Source organism: Corvus brachyrhynchos, unplaced genomic scaffold (assembly GCF_000691975.1).
Source record: "Corvus brachyrhynchos isolate BGI_N302 unplaced genomic scaffold, ASM69197v1 scaffold346, whole genome shotgun sequence".
NCBI classification, from domain to species: domain Eukaryota; kingdom Metazoa; phylum Chordata; class Aves; order Passeriformes; family Corvidae; genus Corvus; species Corvus brachyrhynchos.
The window spans coordinates 5,987,818-5,995,869 of NW_008238644.1; the positions used below are offsets into that span (position 1 = coordinate 5,987,818).

The 8,052-nt window shown below is 41.4% G+C and overlaps 1 protein-coding gene and 1 long non-coding RNA gene across 2 annotated transcripts in view; one reads left to right on the forward strand and one right to left on the reverse strand.

Moving 5' to 3' along the window:
• Positions 1-6,811, forward strand: part of LOC108447455 — a 10,545-nt gene extending 3,734 nt beyond the window's left edge. Inside the window, exon 3 of the long non-coding RNA XR_001863022.1 lies at positions 6,452-6,811. This is a non-coding gene — a long non-coding RNA (uncharacterized LOC108447455). The remainder of the gene's footprint in view (positions 1-6,451) is intronic.
• LOC103617931 (homeobox protein CDX-1) overlaps positions 1-8,052 on the reverse strand; it is a 15,534-nt gene that overhangs the window by 5,410 nt on the left and 2,072 nt on the right. The gene's annotated exons all lie outside the window — the stretch shown is intronic.

Here is an 8,052-nt window from a genome sequence, read left to right on the forward strand (position 1 = left end):
CTTGTTAGGAGTAAGGAGCCAGGAAACCTGGGTTCTGCTCCCAGCTCTGCTGCAAGCTTCCTGCCTGCTGCTGAATTGCTCTTGTCTCTCTGTCCCTAGAGCTGACACTCTTACCTGCCTCAGAGGGAAATTGTGAAGGACATTTTACTGCACAGAAAATACTGAGAGCTTCCACAGTTCCTCACTTCTTGCTGCTAGAAAAATTCCTACAACGCTGTGATTGTTACTGCAATTTGGAGGTTGTGTTTTCCCATCAAGTCTCGCACAATCTGTCCATGACCTGATAACAGCACAGGGAACAGTAACATAGATTTTCAGATGACAGTTCATAAAAAAGAGAAAAGGCAAGCAATAACACTTCACAATGGGCAGGGAACTGCAGCATCTGCTGTTTTGGGAGCAGCACTGCTGCCTCCTTTCAGCTGTGGGTGTAGCTGAGTGGAGCAGACACGGCTCAGCAGCATCCAGGGCATTAAAACACAATCACAGATGACAGGAGCCAGGGAACACAGATGCAAGGAGCTGAAATTTTATGGATTCCATACGGGGTCATTTCTGAGGACAGAATGTGTGGCTGCACTGAAAGAGAGCTGAGAATGAGAAAGGCTGCTGATGGTTCCCTTCCTCTGTGATTTATGCTCGTATTAGACAATCAATATATTGTAGATCAGCACCTTCTTAAAGCCAAAGCCTGAGGTCTTCCCACATTTTTAACTGATTGGCTCACTGTTCTGTTAAGACCAGTGTTATCATCTTTGTTGACCACAATCTTACCATCTTTCGATGCTTCCTTGTCTGTCTGTATTTATACAGACATTCCTTCACATGTGCATATTTAGCCAGTGAATTGTCTGGGACAGGGAATATATTTTCGGTATTTTTTTGCCACATATTCCACTGTGGTGCTGGAGGTTGTGAATCTGTGTCCTCAGTGGTCACTGCAGCAGAACAGCCCCCTCAGGTTCAGGTTCTCTCAGGTGCTGCACAGAACTCGAGGTGTTTGTACCCATCTGCTATTGCTGCAGGTGTCGTGTGGCTTTGCACAGCAGCTCCTCTTTGCTTACAGAGCTTTTTCTGACAAGGTTATGGGGATGCCTAACTCCTCAAAAAACAGGTCCCACAAACTCCTATAATTACACTCTAATAAGATCAATTAATTTTGAATGGAGTGAAACACATTCTCAGGCATGGAGTTGGTAAAATTTCGGTGTCTGAGTAGATTCCGATGGCACAGAGCCCCAGAGCCACCAGCTCCCCCTGGCTGGGGAGAGGAGCTGGAGGGGCCATCTGTCAGTGCTGCCAAAGGTCTGACTCCTTCCCAGCCCCTTTGTTTTTTATGGAACCTATTTAAAGTTAGCATTGCCTTCCACTTGCCATGCACACTGTACAGTCATGGCTTGAGAGCCAGGTCACTTTTGCCTCTTCCAGTGTTTGACAGTCAGGACTTTGCTACTTCTAAGAATTTCTGGCTTGCCAACCTACTGCTTGTGTTAGAAAGTTCTTCAGGCTCTGCCCCTCTTTGTACTGTTTGTATAGACCGCAGATCCAGTGAGCACCAGAAGTCCTGGGCAGGGAAATGCTGGGAATAAATCCTGTTACAGCCTGGATGGGGATAGTTCTGGTTTGCCCTACAAGACAGGGGTTCTCTAGGACTCTCCCCACGCTTGTAAAACCAAGTCTGCATCAGAATTTGGTCCTTCAGCTTCCATGCTCCATAGTGTCCAACCCTGGGAGAGCATCAATAGTGCCTCTACAATGCTATGGGCATCTTCCAACTCTTCCTAAGGCCATCAGCCTGATTGCTTGGAATATTTCAATAGGGAAAATAGATGTGGGATTGCTCCTTAGGCCATGAATTCTGCTTAATCCATGCAGCCAAACTCCTTTGGCTCAAATCTGTTACCTGCCTGTGAAGGTGCTGCTTGGCTGGGGAAGATGTACAGGACATTCTCATTTCAGTGGCATTTCTACCTCTGTGAAACTGCAGTGAGAGCAGAATTAGCCCGGTGACGTTTACACTGATAATCAAGTGAAAAGTGCTGCTAATTTTACTACATTAAGGTAAGAATTTTGGAGTCTCTAAGGAACAGCAGTGATTCAGTTCAGTCCACATAAATACCAGGACATTTGTTTTCCTTCACTAGAAGTGTGAATTGTTTGTTTAACATATGGTCACCTGTGGTGCTTTAATGCCTCACTTGATATTTTTTAACTTTTGATCTCTCTAACTGGTGGTTTGGTTAAGGTTTTTTTCCCTCTTCAAATGAGAATTTGGGGTCATTCTATGGGACAAAATGTTTAACATGTTTCCTTAGTGTCCTTTGTGTTGTTAAGATGGAGTACACAAAAGAGGAACAAGGTGATCTTATCTTGACCTCTACTCTCATTCAGAAGGCACAGACAAATATCAAATGTTCCTCTATTGCCAAAACAAGGTAGTAAACTTCAAGAAAAATCTTCCTGTTTCTGGTTTGAAGTGCTTAAACCCTTATTACCTGAGTAGGAGTGGGTTGTTTTGGTTTTTTTCTTTTTAAGCTGAAGAAGAAATTAAATGTACATGGGAAATAGAACTTTATCCCATAAGATCCTTTCTTTCTTTATGAGTAGCTCTCTGTTTTTAGAAGAACTGATAATATGTGGATTCTTTTTGAAGGAAGATTGGGAGTTTTGACATCTAATTTCTTTCTTTAAATTAAGAAAATAATTTAAAAAGTAAAAAAAACAAAGTAAGGAAAATCTGAGAAATGCTCTGAGAAAAATTCTCAGATTTGTTACATAAATCTTGTCTTTAATAATTTGATTTTTTTTTTCTGTATAGAGTAATATTTACTGTGAGACAAGAGATGGTGGGAGCTGAGATCTGCCGGAGTCTTGCAAGAGATACTTTTAGCTCTGGCAGAGCCATGTTTTAGTTTGTTAGGCCTTTACTCTCCTTGATGTCAGTGAGAGTCTTCCTTTGTTGGATGCTGGGCTGGAATTAGTCTGCACATGGCATTTCCTTTCAAAGGCAAAGTACACTTTTATTTGCCAGAGTTAACAAACAGCAGCTACAGAACCTATCCCTAAACAGTTTGGGACTTTAGCCCCTAAATTCCATCTGTTAGACAGAGCAGATCCACTCCACTGTGTTCTGCAGACCTTCTACTGGCTCTAATTCCAGGGATGCATTTTATTTCCAGAAGAAATATTACCTGAGTAAAATTTCAGGTGGGACTAATGGGTTCACCCTTAGACAGCAGGAGGATGTTCTTCACTTCTCAGGCCATAATGGCAGAATTCAATGATGCAATGATAAAAGTCAATATATTAATCCAATTCTTTAGTGAAATCCTGCATATTTTCCTCTCTTAGGTGAGTGAAATAGCCAATAGTTGAGTTTGTGCCATCTGAATTCATCTTTTGTTAGTGACAGGTTAAAATTACAATCAGCTGTACAGTGTCAGTTCTGTTGGAAATATGTTCTGGCATGGACAGTTATACCATGGAATTGTGGTTGGGGAGGTTATTAGTGCTCGGGTGGAAGAGAAATGAAACAAAAGGGCTTTGAAGCAGCTACCTTTGCAGTCTGCCTGCCTTTGTACTGGGGGAGTGGATTTCCTGGGTTTAATGAGCTATTTAAGAGGAGGGAGTTTTGTCAAAAACCCTCTTTTGCAATAGTGACTACTGAGGAGTGCCTTTGGACCAGCAAGAAGTGAGACATTTCAGAGTTGGAAATCTTTCCATGGGATATAGTTTAACAATGCTGTTCCATCACACCCACTCTGGCCATTTTTGTGACTGGCCAAGTTTTGAGTTGGGGGAAGGGAACAGCTTTCCCATTGGTCATAAAATTCACAGAGTATTTCTTCTGAAGACAATAAAGCTGGGAGAAGGCCTCTTTATTTGCTGTGAAAATCATCACCCTTTCCGGCAATATAACTCCTGAAGAAAAGAGGGAGAAGGAAGAGACAAGACTGCATATCAAAGCAAAGTGAAGTGTTAAAAGGGTCTGTTGCCTCAATATGACAGATAGGCCTCAAAACCTCAGACAATGTAGGCCAGGAAAGGAAAAAAAAAAACCCCACCATCGGACCTCACAACTAGTTTACAAAGCAAAATAAATTAGCATTAGAACCAGCCCTGGGCCTTCTTTCAGAGCCTCCTCTCTTAACTTTTCAGGAATATTCTGCAGGCACTGAAACCAGCATCTTTCATAAAATCCAGAAGCTGCCTGAAGGTGTCCTAGGATAGGATAGTGTGGGATTAATGAGGGATTGCTCACAAAGCATTGCAACCTGGGTTCCAGGGGTTAGCAGTGTTTCAGAGGAAGTTATGCCTGTACTTGGTGACGGGATGTTACCTTAAATCATCACAGAAATGAGAAACAGCTTCTGGCCTGAGGATATTCTCAGTTCCAACCTGCATCTCTCTGTTACTTTAGTATTAAAAAATTGATGTTAATTTTTGAGTTTATAAAGATATAGACTGACAGAGATCAGGCCTCAGAGTTTTGTTTAGGACTCTTAACTACTCATGTTCTTTAAAAGTGTAGGAAAAGTAAGGGGCAAATTCTCCCTGACTTAAGTCAGTAATTTCACTGACTTAATTGAAGTTGTGAAGCAAAAGTAATTTAAAATAAGTTTTGAAGACAAACATTGTGTTGCACATAATGTTCTGTAAAGCTAAATTAAAAAAAACCCCACCAGTCATTGTATTAGAAAATGTGACATAGATCCACTCCTGTATAATATTCCTGCCAGAAACCTTGGTGTGGTGAGGAGGTGTCCTGGTCCTGTGCATTACTGCAAAGTTAGGTCTGTGAAACTTGGTGAAATTTTCTGTTTGTTTGCTGGGTCTTGCTCATCTGTTCTTTTATACATGTTCAGATTATTCAAGCTGAAAAAACCAGAACAGGATCATAGAATTGGAACCTTTCAACAGACTCGAATTTTCCCTTCTGTTTTCAATTTTGAGTATGTTCTGCTGTTCTGGAATAAAGCTCATTGGCCAAATTATCTTCTTCCCTTTGCTAGTGTAAACTTTTCTATTCATCATCATCATCCAGAAGGAACTGGATCCAAAGCAGAGCCATTTTTATTCTCTAAGGAATGACTGGACAGGCACAAGGACCCAACCTGCAGAAAATGTAGGTGGATTTCTGAGTGGGAAACCAGGGGAAATGCAATTGCCAGTGACTGGGTAAACTAAAAGGAAAGTGAGTGAGATTTTTCCCAAGTGTTGTATGTTCTTTAGCATTCAACATTTTACAGGAATGACCTCTAAAAAGGCTTGTTCCTCTTCTTTAGATTTGAGGGAATATAACTTCTTCCTTCAAGGACCAAGTGTGATACATTTACAGTGCATTTGGTCATGATGCTCTCAGTACCTGTCATCAGCATCAGAAAAATTGTCCTTATGTCTGCAGAGTAAATTTTTATTGAAGAAGAATGATTGAAAACTTGTCACCTACAGGAGAAATCTCTGCTCTGAATCAGTTCACCTGTTTCAAAACTTGTCCCCACCCTGTTTTATGGTAACATAAGTGCAGATCTTAAGGTGCACTTACAGCTTTGTGAGCAAATTCTCCTGGGTGTTCTCTGCTCAAACTCACTGTTTTGGGCACACTTTTACCACAGGTGTGTGTTGTTTTCTCACACAGTCATAAAGTCAAGTCTACTCCTGTGCAAGTGATGACATAGCTCCATAAAAATCCTGAAATCAACAAGACGAGATTTGTAGCTTCTTCTAAGGTGTTTTTATTCTACTTTCCATCAAAGAATTTGCCTGTAATTATGTCTTGTGTGTGTGGAATTAGCACCTCACCTTTCTAGTTGTGGCTTTGTTCTGTTCTGTGTTACAATTACTCCTTGTCTTGGCTGTGCTCACCCTCTCCAAGGGAAGTTGAGGAGACAGGAGCAGTGTAAGGGTCAGAGAAGAGTCTTTTCTCTGTGTTTGTGGTTGAAAATACTGAGTACTCAGTGCTTCCTGCTTCAAGTGTTCTGAGTCAGAACACATTGGCTTTTTCCTGTATCCTCAACACGCTGTGGAGTGCAGAGATAGGGCACTGGATCCTGCGTGCTCTGCATTGAGGATCAAATCCCAATCCCTGCAGTTCCAAGGCAGAGACAAACACTCAGCGTCCTTCAGTCACAGAGAGAAGGGTGCACTGAAGCCTCAGCAGGCCTTTTCTGCAGGAAATGCATTCTAGTGGCATTAAACCAGGATGGTAATCTCACATTAAATACTGAGATCTTGCAGAGGTTTCAGGTAGCATAACCTCACAAATTTCATTTTACATCAGTTGAACACATGGTTCTACATTGACGTTGTTTTTAAAGTTGCAGAGTAAAACTTGAAATAATTTCTTCCTTTGTTCCAGGTTAGTTGTGTAGATAACAGAGTATCAAAAGACCTGCAGGGCATGAGGCAGTGGTAGAAACTTCAATAAAGTGTTTTGTTTGTCATTTCTCAGGACATGAGGCCACACAGCACCAGTAAGAGAAGATAACCATGAAATCTCTGGAGATGGAAAGGCCACAGATTCGGAGCCTCATTTTTGTAGCTGCTCCAAGCCAGACTACTCAAAGTGAGTGAACCTTTGGCAAGAATCTCTCCCAGTCTTAAAGGGATGAGATTACAGGAACATTTCTTGCACGCTTCTGAGAATATCTTGCAAAAATTACTTGCTTTTATGATGATTGTTTTCACAGTGAAATATTAGTATTAGTATTGATAATTAGTGCTTTGCAGCATGTAATGAAGAAATAACAAAATTAGTTTGTCTAAATGATTTCTGTTGTGATCACCTCAGGTAAGTCTCAGCCTCATTTTTTTCATCATTAAGAACAGTGGTTCATATCTATTCAACAGGGGATAAAAAAAGCTAATAAATAACACGTGTGATTCCTTCATTTTTGCCCACACCAAATCTCTACTGAAACTCCCAAAGGTTTTGTAAGGAGACAGAAGGATAATGCTCAGTGAACACAGACAGCTTTAAGGATGTAAAAAGGATTGGATTCCATCTAAGAAAATGCTGAGGGGTTTGCTCCTGATCCAGCAAAAAGCATTTGCAGTGAGCTTGGTCACACACCTGAAACCACTGCAACACCTGCCTGCACAGAACCAAACTCACTCAGGTGCTTTCCTAGAGCTGACACTGCTGCAAGGGAAAATATTTTTAAATTATTTTATTTTTGGGGAAACCATGAAGAACAATAGTGCCATTGCTTTTAAACAGAAAAAGACAGAGGGAAAGGAGTGAAGGAAGAGAAAGGAACTCACTCCAATGAAACAGATCTGCTGGCACTGAGCCTTCCTGGCCTAGCAGAAAAACTAATATATATAAGAGGAAAAGAAGAAGCAGGAGAATTCCTTATCTGGGTTTTTCCCTAAAGCAGGACTCAGTAGCTTTTAAATGTAGCCTTCCACTGGCCCACGGGCATTTGGGAGGGTTTGTTCCTATGGCATGCTGATTTCTCCAGTTCTCCTGGACACACATATACTCAATATCTTGTTAGACCATTCCAGAAAGGAGACACTCCCAGCTCTCCTGTGAATGCTCTGACCCTTGCAGGCTTGAACTTTGGAAAGTTAGAAGTTTCTAAGAGCTTCTTGAGCAGCAATTAGAATGTGATATTTTATATTATGGGTATAGATATGTGTGTGTGTGCTGCATCAATCTGTCCCAGTGTCCCCTCTATCAAAGGGACAGCACAGAACAAATCAGGCCCTGCTCTCAGAGGCTGTGATTGGAATCCACAGGAGCACAAAGCAGGTAAGGAAGGGATGAGGAGCAGTGGGTTTTTTTGAGCAAGGGTTCTGCCATCTGTAAATCCCACAATTAGTGAGCAATTTTGTTGCCCCTGTAATGACTCCTCAAAAGTAAGCTGCAGGTTTTTTCAAAACAGGCCCTCTTTTGGTTTTTTTGGATAATAATCAGTGAAGAACAAATACGATTTGAAAAATACAAACATTTTTATCCCCCCAAATTCTTATTCACACAGAGCAACAGCCTGTTCTGCTTGGTCTGTTGAATTCTGTGGACTCTCCATGAACTGAAGTTGTGTTCAG